We start from the raw sequence: 15,401 nt of genomic DNA on the forward strand, positions 1-15,401 counted from the left end.
AGGCCTTGCATTTATGAGGGGAACACAACCAGTGTCCAGCAGAAGATGCCGAAGTAGCTGTGACTGGAAAAAGCGAAGGTATAAGAGTTCATAAACTTTATAGGTTACGTGTGTTTTTAAGGTTACTTCTATTTATGTCAGAACGTGCCTCAGTCACAGGTCGAGCATCAATTTAGAGTTATTTGGCCTTGCAACACTGTCAACAAGTGTCGAAAGCGCTCATGGGCATCCGTGCTCATTTAAGAAAATACACCTCCAAGTGATGAACTTGCACAGTCGATGTGAAGTATTGTGATAGGTCTTTCCTCCACATTAATATTAGACTTCTCTTACACATAGATGCAACACTATCTTCATGCTCAGACAGTTAAACCTAAATATACACTAACAGGTTGCCAGTTTGAAGGCTGTCATTGCTGCCAGAGCTCAGCTGCCCGTATCTGCTTACGGTCCACGTATCAATTTATTTATTAAAAATAAATTTTACAGCCAAGTAAGTACATTTTACACACAAAAGGCACACACACATGCACACATACACTGGTCACCTACAGATTTTATTAGGGCAGCAAAGAAAGGTTTATTCTTTCATAATTCATAGATGAAAAGGAGAAATCGCTGCTCCAGATACCACCAGGGATCTATTAGTAGCAACAAAACTCCAGTAGTGCTCTGTACGCTTCAAATTCTGAACCTGTGAATGGACTTCCAAATGTGAGAGGAGCAGCAATGAGTCAGAGTGAAGTTTTTAGCTAGTTACTGACAACACAAGCCTAAGAGGAGAACCTAGGTTAATATAGTCACAGATACAAAAAATTATTTACTTATTTATTACATAAGAGGAAAGAAGTTACTGGGAAACAACAGATACACCAACAAATCTACCATCTGGAATATTTTTAGTTTGAAAAAACATCATAAACATGTCAGGCTTATCATGCTACTGGTTGGATAACTTTGCTTTTTACTAGAGAGTGAAATTAATTCAGATGACCTATATGTAGATTTTACTCAAAACAAATCCTATATTTGACTACTAAATTTGCAGAAGTTACCCATTGGGTGCACTGTAACTGTGAAAATGCTGTTAGGGAGTCTATCTAAAGGAACTCCAAGAAGTTGTAAGACAAAGATGAAAAGTATGTAGAATAAGACTCCAGGGTAATAATTTTATAATTACTAAGTTTAATTCCCAGAAGCATCACCAGAAACCCTGAAAATTTTCAAACATAATACAACAGTAATAATTGCCTGGAAGAGACTATAAAGTCTTGAAGTGCATTAAAAAAGAAGCTATTTCTCCTTTCTTGCTGAAGTGCAATGCCCTTCAAAGTAATTGAAGTTAAACAGTTTCTAATCCACACATTTTGAGAAGATGACACCAAAAATTTTTAATTTGAAGTCAGTAACATCAGGATCTTTCAGATCATGCTGCAAAGGAAGCCTGAAATTCGCTTCAGAAAACTCTGCCTCCAAGTACTTTGCTTTCAAAGCAAGGCACTATCCTTCATTTATTTGTCATCACCTGCTTTTAGGGAACATGGAATTTCAGCTCCAAAATACACGTTAAAAGTGGTTTTCTAGTCCTACAATGCAGAGAAGAACAGTATACCAATTCCTAGTAATTTTTTTTTTCTCCAAGAAGGGAAGTCCCTGACAAGGATATAATTAGTTCACCTTCTATATTTACGGCAGATTACTACAGAACCTCACAGCGGTGCAGCTCAGACCACTCTCTGCCCAGCTCTCTCTCCACCAAGAGCTACAGTCATCAGTGCTCAGCCTGAAAAAGCTTTTCTTCAAACACCTCTGCTTAGAATAATATTCAGGACAGACAACTCAGCCATTATTCACAAAAATCTGTGGAGACTTGAGGTCACATCCTAGTGCTTGAAACAATAAGGTTTTGGAAACCGATCCAATTTCGAATAGACTTCAGCTGTGCACGTTAGACAACCAGACAAAAAAAAAAATGCTGCAGACACGTCCACAGCTCATAACCTGCTTATTCTCAGCACAATTGCCCAGCTTGTCCAGTGGCCTGGCTGCTCCGTCACATCTAAACCGACTAGCAAGGACCCAGGGAAGTGCCTGACACACACCTCGCTGGAATTCACCACACGCTCTCCCCCAGCCTCCCCACAAACTGGAAGAGTTCAGCCTCCCTGGACCTTCTGGGAACCCAAAAGACTTCCAGCCTCACAAGAAACCAAGGATTGAGAGTTTAAGCACAGCTCACTTTCTGCATCTGTAAAATCTGTGGGATTGTTAAATCCCACACACCCTTCTTTGCAATTACAAGTGTAGCCATGATTTGATGACCAAAATTACCATACAAATACCTGGCCTCTGGAGCCATTAATTTAGCAAGAAAGAGAAGATGTACTCAACAGGATTGTGGGAGTGCTCCTTTCCACGACTCTTTCTAAAGGGGGAGGAAGGAAGAGCTGCAATGCCTAACCAAAAAGGAATTTTAAGGAATCAATAAGCTATATTTTGACTTGAAATAGAAATCTAGAACATGTAGAACACACTGCTGTTCAAGGTTTATCCCCAAGACGTTCAAGTAGCTGAGTACCTGGGCACGCCAGCATTTCGCCACAGCTGAATAGAAATTTATTATCAGGGAGAGAACTGAATTGCAATGAAAATAAAACTTTTCCAATGAATATATCCTTTTTAACCTAAGTGAATATAAATGCTTGTTTCTACATAAATTACTATGTCATTTCTACATAAATTGCTACGTCATCATCACGTTTCTCTCTCCTTCACCAATACACCAATCTCACGTTTTTATATTCAGACCAAAAGTTGAATCTACACCCTGTAAATTATCACCAATTCAGGACTATTTCAGAGTTCATTAGATTGAATTCAGGCAGAACCAAAGCAAAGTAGGCATTAGAAACAGCTTGTGAATTGTTGAAGTTCCACTTTACAAATTTCTGACAATTTTAGACACTAAGCAGTAACTTACAAGATTATACCTTACAAGTTTATATATACAAATATATATTATGTTTTCTTTTTAAAAACATTTAGCTCATGCTTTGACAAGCCACTTCAAAGAACAGTCTGACAAAACAAACTGGAATTTTGTTTGGGTTTTTTCAGCTACCTGTGAAGTTTATGATACTGTAGTTGATTTGTGTGAAGTATTTCACTAGGGTATAAGAACTCACTGTTCATCATTGCACATTTAATTACAGGTTATTTGGGGCCTATAAAGGGTTTACAGTGCTTTTACGAAGTAATCTGCCCTCTACCCTACAACAGGCTTACAAAATCCTAACAAGAAAAAGCTGCATAATCCAGAAAGTTGAGGCTAACAGCTTATAAAGGCTGTTCCAGTGGACAGAGAAACATAGAGATGACAGTATTTCAGGTGATTTTTCTACAGAATCAAGGATTAGCTTCGTCAAACTCTTCAAGACAAACACTAGTACAAATAACTGACCCCTGTACAATACTCAAGGCATTACCAGAACTTAAAACCACTCAAACATCAAAAGATAGGTGAACCAAGAAATGTTTTACTCCTACCATCTCAGCCAGCAGCTAATCACATAATTTGATCCTTTCCCACCCTTCCACACTTACTTTTTGCTAACTCAGACATTAATATTTTAGATTTTATTGAGATAGTGTTGCACTAGAATCTTATCCTTATGACGGTAATGGCTGCCATCAAACAATTCAATGACCTATGGACAATACTAAACTTAGAGAGATGGATTTTCAGATGACAGAGCACCGCTCCACACTCCAGTTTTGAGATTTTTATCTTCTTTTGGCGCATCAACGCCTGGAATATTCCCAGAAATTTTGAATAGATTAAAACACAAAGTTCAGAAGTCACTAAGGTAACCAAAAGGCAAGCAAAGAAACGCACAAAGATGTGAACACAGTCTCGGTCCACTCTGCCAAAGAAATTAAAATCTTTCTTTATGAAAGAAAGAATGTAGCATTTTCAGATAAAAGTTCTCTTGGGGCTTTTTTGTGTTGTAATTCTCAAAGGTGTTGCAGATAGAAGCCAGAGGATCAAACAGAAAACAGACACTTCCTGTGGATAATCATGTTTTACCACAACTCGTGGTTCTTTAATATGATGCAAATAAAAGGTAAGAAACTTGAACATTTTAAGTAAGTTTCCTGTACCTTTAGGAGATCCAGAGAGTGAAGATTTGGATTTAGTTCTGAATAGGGTATTTATGATGGAAAATGCCTAAAAGGAAAAACAGAGAGTTAGCATTTTGCTTCCTAAAGCTACAAAAAGATCTCCTGCAATAAATGTCTCACCACGACATTGAGTTTGCCTCATCCGTTTGGATGATGAGAATTTGTATGACCATTAAATTCTCACTGACAGACTGCTCAACAGAGCTACGTTTTTCCAAGCAGAAATTCCACCCTGATCCAAGAATCTTCTTTCCTTGCTCCTTCCCCAAACCCAAGTGACTTTTCTTACACGAACAGTGGAAGCTCACAGTAGTGCTGTTTGCAGGATTGGAAGAGTCATGTGCAAATTTACCTTCTGTAGTAAGGCCTCCAGTTCTGTAGAAGTCAACCTTCTTCCCAACAGCCTTACAGAGCAGCTACTGAAATTCTACCCAGGCCTTAATTCACAAAGCCAAACCAAAAGCGAGCCACTAACCTGAGAAACTCTGGCAGCTTTAACTGCAAAATCTGATCGAGATTTTACCTTTTGGCTACATCTCCAGTCTAATGATTTCACTCATAAATAGGCACATAAAAATATCAACTTCGCTAAAACCATTTTAGAATAAAATTATTTTGGTACTGAATATGACACCTGTCACTGCATGGACTGCTCTAAATGGAAATCAAAACGTATTTTATTCTGCTTACAAATATAGCACAAAGTGTTTAATCCTTCTTTTCCATGACTAAAGCCAACTGTGCGCAGATGCTAGCAACATTACTACCAGGAACAAAACGCGTAAGATCTCAATCTTGATTGAGGTTAGAAGAGGACGTAGATAAACAAGCTCTTGAATTTACTTGGGAGAGCCATTTCAAAACCCTACAACGAATCTTAGAACTGTAACCAGTTGTCTTGGAGGAGTCCCGCAGAACAGCCGAGGGTACGGAGCCTGAAAAAGGCAGACATAGCGCCTATTTTTTTTAACTGGAGAGTAAAGAAGGGAGAAGAGAGGATCACAGTCCTATCAGTTCAACTTTTCTTCCAGAAGTTTTTCTGGAGGCTTAACTAAGCACCTGGAAAACAAGGAAATGGATAATATTCCCAGGTGGAACCAAAACCAAGTTATACAAAAGGAACTGAATTTTCTCCAGCCACCTCTGGTGGTCCAACCAGGCTCAAAAACCAATCACTTGATCTCAGCAGGAACAAGCGTGAGGTTCTGGGCAGGCACCGTCTGCTGATCAAACACAGGGCAGAAAAACCACCGACACCAGCAGAGTGAGAGAAGAGATACGACCAACACAACACCATTACCTAACACAGGCCAAATCTGACAGGCGCTTTTAGAGAAGGCAATCACCATACTGAGATGGAAAATGGAAAAATAGCCTGAGAGATATCTGTAGTGGTCCTTCTCCTCTGGACTTGGTGTTACCGAGCCCTCAGCTGGTGCATCCACACACGGGTACCATGCTTCAAGACAGATGTGGAGCCAGTTAACAAAAACAAAGCAGGAAAAGCAGAAAACACTCAGCTTTAGAAAACTGTAACCTATAAGAGAAACACTACAGGATATTGCCTTGTATACGCTGAAGAGGAGAGGGCTGGCTGGGGCCTGGCAACCAGCAGTCTTCAAATACATAAGTTTTTCGAGTGGAAAAGAATTAACCTGTTCTTCATGCTTAAAGTGACAGAACTAGAGGCAAGAGGCTTTAAAACACATCAAGAAAATGCCTTCTGATAGTAATGGTTGCAATGAACTCTAGTGCTTTGGGTGACAGAGGTGACTTCACTGTTGGCAAACTTCAAGTGATTGATAACCATCCATTGGGAAGAAGGGTGGCACATACCTGACACCACAGAGGGATGGGCTACTTCACCCCCTCGAGCCCCGCCCAGCCCGCACTCCCATGACTGTCAACACTTGGGTGTACCTGACTGAACAGCACATTTTCATATCTCATCAGGGGAAGACAACGGCCTTGCTGCTAAACAACAGGTTTAGCAAAAAGGGGGGTCTCACATGAGTCCTACCGCAGGCTTGCTCTGAACTCCGATAAACCACTTCAAAATTCAAGAGAGACTAAATCCTCAAAGAAGCAGGTTTTATTCATTGTCAGGACCAGAATATGGAAAGGTGTCCTATTCCTCAGGATGCACGCAGCCGGAAGGCTGGAAGTTATGACATTCTCGTTATGCTACTTGTTACGAACTTGCATGCGTACCCCATTAAAACTTCCCTTACATTCATTCATGACGAGCAGCACCAGGCAGGGAGGGCTTTGGATGGAATGAGAACAGGAGAATGAGAAACAGAACAGATAGCAGATAAAAACATCAAGGTTCAAATTACAAGGATTTCTTGGCATCACCAACTAAAAATTATGTCATAAACAATAGCCAAGACAAAATTTTAGCTATAGGAAATGTGATTTAAAATTAAGGATTCATTTCTTCCTGAAAAGCAGATGCTTGGTAACATAGTGCATCTGAACAGTTACTGACCCGTCACTCACACAGCAAGGAAGATTAATCGTTCCTTATCAACAACAAACTCTGTTCTCAAAGCAGGAAAGTTCATTTGTCCCTACTTCACAGATGGGCAACCAGAACACAAACCCCAAGTCCCGTCCCTGCAAAAGGACATAGGTATCTGAGGTGGGGGCTTGGCAGAACTCAATGAACTGAGGAAAGCACAACATTTACCCACTAACTCCTTCATCACCTGTATTTTTCATGTGCCCATAGCTCTATTGCCACTCAGTGTCAACCAACCCTCTCTCGGGTAGAAGTCTTTATCTGCTGTGCAGGAGCCATCTGCTGCTCTGGCAGGAGGGAATCCTGCCCTGCTCAAGGCAGAAGTCACCCTCATGTCCAAGGCAGACACCACTGCTGTTGACCACCACCACCTCCACCTGCTGTTTGCAGACTGAGGAACTTTACAGTGCATTCACCACCCAGATAAAATATTGGCTGGAAAGATTCCCTCTCTCCTCCCTCTTTTTAAAGGGGTTTTAAATGACTCGAATGTGGGGGTTGGATCCACCACTCAACCATTTTGGAGCATGAAGAATTCCCACAAATTCTAAGAGGTTTGTTGAGATGGTTCGCTTCCTAAAATACCTTTGAAAAACCCACATCAGTGGTAGCTTTGTAATATATAACATAAAATTCTAAAGCACTTGACTGCTGCAATGGTGTTTAATAACAACATCTAACGATTTACAATTGGAAACTCTAAATACATATTCACTACCAATCAAGATAAAAAAAAGACTACAAATTTTACAGACTTCAGGCTACTTAAACAAAATGTAAAACACGAGCTGAACAATGTTTCCTCCTTAGATAAATCTTGTGCTATAATATTTGGGCAAGACAAGGTACATCTCAAAGGAAACATTCACTGTAGAAAAAGATGATGCTCTTTTTGAGTACGGGTAAGATGAATTTTCACGGGCGGAAATGCTAAATATTAAGCAAATTAGTTTGGGAGCTAAGAAATGGATTATTAATAAAAACAGGTGATAAAAAGCTAAAATTTGAAAGTAAAATCTGAAGGAAAAGAGGGAACAAGCAGATGTACACATAAACCAGACAGCTCCAAACATAACACAAAATAATAAACCAGAAAGTGGTAAGTCAATCATGAATAAAGATAAATGCTTAAACGCTTACTTCTAGCTGAATTAGTTAGTACTGGGACAAAATATTTAATGAACTATTTTTTTTCCTGCAGTAGAACAGGTCAAAACAGCCCACTGATACTGACTACAGCTAACATGGAATCAATGCACAGATCTCCTCTATTCTTCCAGTTGCATCTGCAAGAACTCTAATAAAATAATCAACCCCTCAGCGAGGATCCCAGACAAAACAATTAAAAAAAATTATCTTGAAATTTCCTATGTCCTCAGAATAAAGTTGCTGCTCTTCACTCAGATCTGGAAGGCACAGAACTGTTCTCAATTTTGTTTGGACTTTGTACAGTTACATCACCCCAAATTTACTTCAACCTATGAATACTTTAATCGTGCCACAAAACACCTGATACTTTGACTGGTACTGAGAGTGAAAAAATGATTAATGATAAATGTTATGAAAAAACTCAAACAAAGAAAGAGTGGCTGCTTAAAATAATAATAATAATAAAAAGAACTGTATCTTGCATATATCCTTTAAGGAAAGTTTTGAAATAAGATTCTGATCTAACATCAGAAAATAGAAAATATAGTAAAAAATTTATCCCACCTGCTCTTTGAATTTTCATGAAGATGAGACAGACATCCAGTTAGTAATGTCTGTAAAAGTTTGAACGTACAAATTTGTTGCATATCTGAGATGATCAACAGAAAAATGAGATACCACTTTATTACATCAGAGCTACAGTTGCATCATTAAAACTCAAGTTTTGATGCTCACTAGTATTTAAAAAAAAAAAAAAAAGACATTTCTGCCCGTTTGCGCAAGGGAACTATGTCTTACACTTGCGTGTTCCAGTTAGAAGAAAGAACATTTTATAAACATACTGTTCCAAAAGCAGACAAAGGACTTCATTCAGATATTTTATTTCACTGCTATATATACACCTAGCCTTCATTTACATCCCAAATGATCTTCCTCCCAGGTTTGCCTTAAACCTGCCAGAAAAGCAGTGGCAAAAACACCCAACAGATGAATAAACCAGAAAAATGGCCATCGACATTACTAGCTGTAGTGTCACCGACGGACAACCCAAACGAAACAAACCCCGTGTAACCTCCAGGACGGACAGGAGCGGTGTAAAGACTCAAAAGGAACTTGTTGCTGTTACACCTCCTGAAAAACTCGGTGTTGTGACCAAAACACAGTGAGAAGAAACGTGAGGCCGGTGCAGCGATGGCTGCCAGAGCCGGTGGGCAAGGAGGAGAAAGTGTGATGATGCCAGTGTTGGGAAGGAAAGCTAATGCTGCTCACGCCAGCTGTCTCCGTGTGCGCACTGTAATCCCTACAAGGAGAAGGCTGGGGGCGTCTCCTGCTGTTGTCACCACATCTACACCTTTTATCTGAACAGTCAGATACGTCTGGTTCAGTCTCGGGAGCTCTGCGACCACGATCGCGTGCCCCTGAGACTTTGCACAAGTCTGTGACTGTTGTCACCCGCTCTGGGCAAGCTGGAGAAGCGGGATGGCTGCAGCCACTTTCTCCAAGAGGTTCACAGGGCCCAAACCAGCTCTGCTGCCACCAACCCCTGCTCCTGGGGGGTCCCGGAGCCACCGCTGTCACCCTCCAAGCCGACAGGCGACTTGGGGCGGAGAAGGATCGCCAACATCACCTGCCTGTCGCGCTCGGGGTGCCCGGCGCTGCCGCCGCCCCATCCCGCAGCGCGCAGGGACACCAGCCCCGCCGCTGTCACTGCCCTCCCGAGGGCCGGCCAAACCGCCTGCCGCCCCCACCGCCCGCCCCACGGGCTCGGGGCCGCCGCGGCCGGGCAGGGGCCGGCGCTGCCCCCCGCCAGCGGGCCCCATCCAGGCTCAGCTGGGCCGGCCCCGCGGCTCGCCCGCCGCCACCTGCCCCACGCCCCCCCGCGGTGGGGACGAGGCCGGGGGCTGCCCACCCGGCCCGCCGCCGCCCCCGGCAGCCGGGCAAAGCCCCGGGCCGGGCTGGGGGGACGCGGCGGACGGGGGGGGGTGGGAACAGGGAGGAGCTGGGGGGTGGCGGGCCCGCCCGCCGCGGGGGCTGCCCCCTCCCCACGGCCCCGCCGGCGCGGCCCCCGCTAGGCCCCGCTGCCGCCGCCGCCACCCCCCGCCCCGCTGCCTCGGCGCCGGGGGGAGCCCGGGCCGCCTCCCCCCTCACCTGGCTGCCTGGGCTGCGGCTCCCGGGCCGGCTGGTGGTGCGGGCCAGCGGGCGGCTCAGTCCATGGGCCGGGTCCCGGGGGGGGGGGCCGGGGGGCGACCGCGGCGGCGGAGGGAGGCGGCGGGCACAGGGCAAACACTAAAGAGAATGAGCGGGGCCAGCTCCGGCCGGGGAGGAAGTGACGGCACCGCGCCGGGAGGCGGGGCAGGCGGGTAGCCAATCGAGGACGCCCGAGCCCCCGCGGGCACCACCCCCCTCTGCGCTCTCAGCCAATGGACGCGGGGACCGGCTGGCAGCACCGCCTTCTTCGCCGCGACTACAAGTCCCGGCGTGCCCAGCGAAAGAGCCGCTGCCTGCCTCGGGGCGGGGGGACTACAGTCCCCAGCGTGCTCCGCGCGGCGCGGGCAGCCAATATGGCGGCGCCGGAGGGAAAGAGGGAGGGAGCGAACCGGGCCGCCACGGGGATCGTTCCCGGCCGCCTCCCCCCAGGGCCCGGCCCCCTCCCGCGGCGGGGCCCGGCAGCCCCCTTCGCTCAGCGGGCGAGGGCGATCCGAGGGCCCTGGCGGAGGGGCGCCGTGAGGGCCCGCAGGCCGGGCCGGGGGCAGGCCGCCGTCCGCCGCGGGGAGAGCGGCCACGTACGAAGCGGCTGCGGCGCGGCGAGGGGCCGGCGGGAGCGGGCAGGCCGCAGCCCCCAGGCCGGGGGTGGGCGCCCGAGTGGCCCCGGGCAGGGAGCCCTTCTGGGCGGGTCGCCCCCTCCCCCGCTTTGTGCTTCCTCGCTGTTCAGATAAAGCAAAGACAGGGCTATAAAGTACCCGGTTTGTACTTCTCTCACTGCGTTTCTGTGAAAGAGAAACCTGAACCGAAAGAAATAGAGAAGTTGCTTGGGGAAGCCTGGTCTGCCCTTAGAGAAAGGAGACGGGGCCAGAGACAAACGTGCATTTAGGTTAAACGTCAGTGTGAAGTTATTTTCAAATAAGGAGTTCCTGGGTAATGTCAGCCAACACAACCAGGGGCCAGTATTAAAAAAAAAATATCTCGAATTTCAAAACGTGCGGGTGGGAAGGAAAAAATCATGCTGAACCTAAGCAGACGCACCAGTAAAACCAGTAGCTACGTACATGTAAAATCCTTGAACGGATCCTGCCCAGGAAAAAAATCCCAGGTTGTGCGTACAGCCATGCACAACCGACGTCACGCTACCGGGGTACGCTTGAATTCAAGCTCTAAGTTTTAATCTAAAGAGTACGTGTAAAAGGTACGGAAGCGAAATCTCTTTGTCGAGTTCCGATGCACAGCTTTAATTTCCCCTTTGCATCCATCTCCCCATTTCCCAAAGCCCGCCCTCCCCCCCCCGCCATTGCCAATAATTAACTGCCACCACCTTAACCAGGGCTCAGCTGCTGCGTGAGTCTTTCTGCTGGACTCAGAATTGCTGCCTGGAGTGCATGATGTACATTAGCTAAGTCAAAACCCAGATAGGAGTGTATTTATTTTGCATTAAGAAAGCAAAAATTCCAGCGTGCCGCTACTAGAGTCTGTAATTTCTAGTAATTTTAGATTTGTCACACAGATGGAGCCTTGAAATACTGCTCTGTTGCTTCAGATACCGTGGCTGGTGACAGGGGAGCGAAAGCTCCGTAAGCAGCAGGGTGCAGCTGCCCAGGGAGCTCCCGACATCACGCAAGCTTCCCTTCCCGGGTCACTGCAGCAATCAAAATGCCTTACAAGATTTAAATAAACACCATCGTGAATTTTTTTAAAGTTAAGTATCATTAAGTATTCTAAAGACAACACTTTTCCTAACCTGTATCGCTTTAGGAAATGATACAACTGCTTTTTATGGCAAATCTGTGCTAGCAAAGCAGCCAGCAATAATGGCAGTATGGTATTAACGTCCCCAGTTGCGCTAGAACAGGTCAATCCACTCTGTCAGAAAAAGATACTATGAGAACTTTTTCGTTTAGAAATATTTTATCTTTCTTAATAGGTAAAAATACACTTTTAAGTTACAAGGTTGCATTTGAACCCTATGGCATCATTAAATTGCAAGTCGGTAACTTCTGCCATTGTTCAGCGAAAAACCGCGGCATCCAGCCCACGTGCGCTGCCCAAACACACGGAACTCAACTCGACAGTAAATGCAAAAGCCGTCGTATTTCGTCGGGAGAATCACAACTACAACATTTCAGCAAAAACAAATTAGAAATAAAAGACAATATACCTAAAGCTCCATATCCATTTCCGCATTTAATACTGATATGGATTCCAAAGATACCATAAAGAAAATACATAATACACTTAAAATCAATCGACAATATAGCATTTAAAAGACATTCTCCGGCATATAAGTATATAGATATATATCCCGTATCACACTTAAACACCTACTCCTATGTTCTTGTGGTCTGTTGCATAATCATATGTGCTGTTAGATGCTTTAATTATTCCAAGCCAACAACAGTTATATTTCAGAAGGAAATGAAATTTCGACTGTTGTGTAATCATTACTCTGAGGCGTAATGTTGTTTGTAACAGAAACAACATTTGTGTAGGTGTTCTGCAGAGCTGGGTGGAGACGGGGAATTAAAAGGTAACTTTTTTTTTTCCCCCCAGATTGAGTTACATTAAAAATTCAGTTTTATGTTATCTTTTTTTCCCAGAAAATTGTGAACTCCTGGATAAGTGTAAAATCTGCACGATTAGGACAAAAAGTATCTGCAGCCAGATTAGGAAGTTGAACATAATTTAAGCCAATACATACGTAATTCAAGAGTCCGAGGAACACTTGGCACAACCACCTCAAATATCCAACACGTTTGTCCTGTCATTTGAAGGATATTTGCTCCTCCGGGATGTCTATGATTATTAATTATTCAAAAACGTTACAAGACTCTTCCATGCTTCTTTATGCAGCAGCTTAACCAAGGACAGAGACCTATTTCTAGCTAATAATTTGTAAAGTATTTGAAACTTTCTTTTTCTTTCATGAAGAAAGTACTGTAATTATAGTATTTTCAGATGTTCGTGTAGAAATCTGATATTTGTTATTAATATATTTTCTTTGTTAAATACTTACTTCAAAATACCCCTTATATCAGGCACAAAAACAAAGGATGAATTTCTCTTCGCAGCTTTAGGAAAATGAAAACTTTTTACTAGGAAGCTAAATACATGAACTATTCCTTAAATACATGTGCCAAACCCGAACAAAATAGCTTTTACTTTCTATTAAGATTTATTACTTTAATAATAAAGTATTTTGTTCTATTCTCATCCTGAATACAATACAGTAAGTCCAGCACGAGCTTTGACCTCGTGTGAATTAGAAGGTTATGACTTTGAGATAAAAATTTTAAAGCCCATAGTCGCTTTGCCACCAGCAGCCCCGGAGCTTCTCACGTACCAGCCGGTACCTGCTATTATAGACCACATTCCCCAGGAACACCTCAAACTTCCTCTGAATTGTATTAAAGGCAGTAATGACTTCATTTAAATAAGGGTAGAAAGCTAAGGGAAAATAAAGCATTTACCCTGCTTTCTGATAGCTACCTAGATTTAAGTTTTCACGGAGAAGTCATGCGTGGAGCATCTCTTTGTCAGTTAACATCCTCAGCATTCTAAAAGCAAAGGCTTAAAACAGGAGAAAACGCCTTTGTAATGCTTCTGCTGGGGGCTGAGAGAACACGCCTGGCTCTTCCTTCAGTTTTCTCAGCTTTTTTTTGTTGTTGATGGAATCCACAAAACAGGTAACAGGGATTAAGAAGTACTATTGCTTCTGGGAAGAAAGGACGAAGCCGTTTTAAGACAAAAAAAAAAAAAATAATATCAAGGTTTGCGGTGGGGGAGCTGTGGGACAAGGAAGCTGCAGGGCTGTTCCGGGGCGCGGGTGCAGCTGTGCCCAAGCTGTGGATGGGCTGCTGGGGGCAGCCTGGCCCAGGCAGCTCCTTGTCAGGTGAGACCATTTACTGCCCCAGGAAGGGCTGGCTGCCTCAATCTCCGCACTGCCGCAGCCCAGCCCTTTTCATTACCCAGTCCAGCACAGGTACATAGATGCTGCGCCGCAAACGTCTTCCAAAATTCTGTCAAAATGTTTTCAAAGTCCTTCACCAGCATTTTTGACAGCTCGAAGCACGCAGTCTCGGGGCTGATAAAGGGGAGTTCGCTGAACGATAAACCTTTTCAGTACAAGAACGAGCGAACTTCAGGGAAGGGTAAAGAACTGTAAACAACTAGATGGCTGTGACCGGCTTTGAGCCGGACTCTCACACGATGCCTTGTGGTTAATTCGTGCTGGTGACAGTGCAAGGACAGGCTCTGACAGCTTCACTCTGGCTCACCCCTTCTGGACAATATTAAGGTCATGGAACGAGTACAAAAGCCCATGCAACAATCAAAGAAACGCAGCCTGACGGAAGCACATTCAAGCAAGGTACCAGGAGCCTAAGGAAAACCACGCTTTCTGAAAGCGGAAGTCAGCTGAGAGAAAGAACATGCTCTGGCCTCACCAGAGGATTTTGGAATGAAATGTCTGGCTCACTGAGAGGATAATTCTTATCTTAGCACATACTTATATGAAGAAACAGAGAGTTAGAACTTTGCTTCAGCATGTGCTGCCAACATTGCAGGAATGCTGGTAGTACCACGGCCCATTTACCACCCAAGAAAACAGGAACATCTACTGCTGGTCTTGATGGCGCGGTTATTATTTTTCCTCCTTTAAACCAACAATAAAGTATTTCTGCTACAAAAGCCTCAGAACATTATGTAGGAGTTGAAAACCACAATTCAGTCAGTAGGCTCTGAAAAAGGACAACAGATCAGAGTTCTGTGGTGTTGAAAGATCCCAAACCAGGTGTCCCTTTATGTAGTTCATACTGAAAACAGAGCAAGTAATCTTTTTCCCCTTGAATCTGAATAATCTTCTACCATTATCAACGGCAAGGGAGAACTGGCTACTTCTGAAAATAAGTGGTTCAGAAGAGGATCAGGAGTTAAGTGTCTAATACTGAACTAGATGCACCTAAGTCCTCAGAAGATCCATCAATACCAGATGTTTCCAGTCTGAGCTTTCTAAAGAAGCCGGTATTTGCCTGAGTGTTTAACAAGGAATACACCAAAGGGTAGCCCAGAGAAGTTTAACAATCTTGCGAAAACTGTTACGACATTGCTTGCATCGGTTTCCACTAAACTTAACAGATAAATACAGTTGGAACATTGTGTTGCCTCCCAAGTCTGGACAATGGGAGGTGTCAGAAGTAGCAACCAGGTCTCCACCTAAAGCGAAGGCATTGCCGATCCCATTCCCCTGTACTGGGAAGCAGAGATGCAAGATGCACCCACTTACCTGCACTACACTTGAAAAGTTCATTCCCCTGAAAGGGTAAGTGCTCTACATAAA

General features: G+C 44.3%; 1 protein-coding gene across 7 annotated transcripts in view; it reads right to left on the reverse strand.

Annotated features, from left to right (window-relative positions):
- The window catches only part of STAU1 (staufen double-stranded RNA binding protein 1), a 33,810-nt gene extending 23,642 nt beyond the window's left edge, over nucleotides 1-10,168 (reverse strand). For 2 of the 7 annotated variants that reach the window (XM_074157246.1, XM_074157242.1), the window contains exons 1-2: nucleotides 10,004-10,152; nucleotides 4,162-4,228 (exon numbers count right to left, since the gene is read on the reverse strand). The gene's annotated coding sequence lies outside the window, so the exon portion shown is untranslated. Of the gene's footprint in view, nucleotides 1-552; nucleotides 695-4,161; nucleotides 4,229-10,003 lie in introns of those variants that run through there. The other 5 variants (XM_074157245.1, XM_074157241.1, XM_074157250.1 and 2 more) reach the window with 4 other exon arrangements.
- Nucleotides 10,169-15,401: the final 5,233 nt, after the last annotated feature.

This window comes from Numenius arquata, chromosome 12, assembly GCF_964106895.1.
Source record: "Numenius arquata chromosome 12, bNumArq3.hap1.1, whole genome shotgun sequence".
NCBI classification, from domain to species: Eukaryota; Metazoa; Chordata; class Aves; order Charadriiformes; family Scolopacidae; genus Numenius; species Numenius arquata.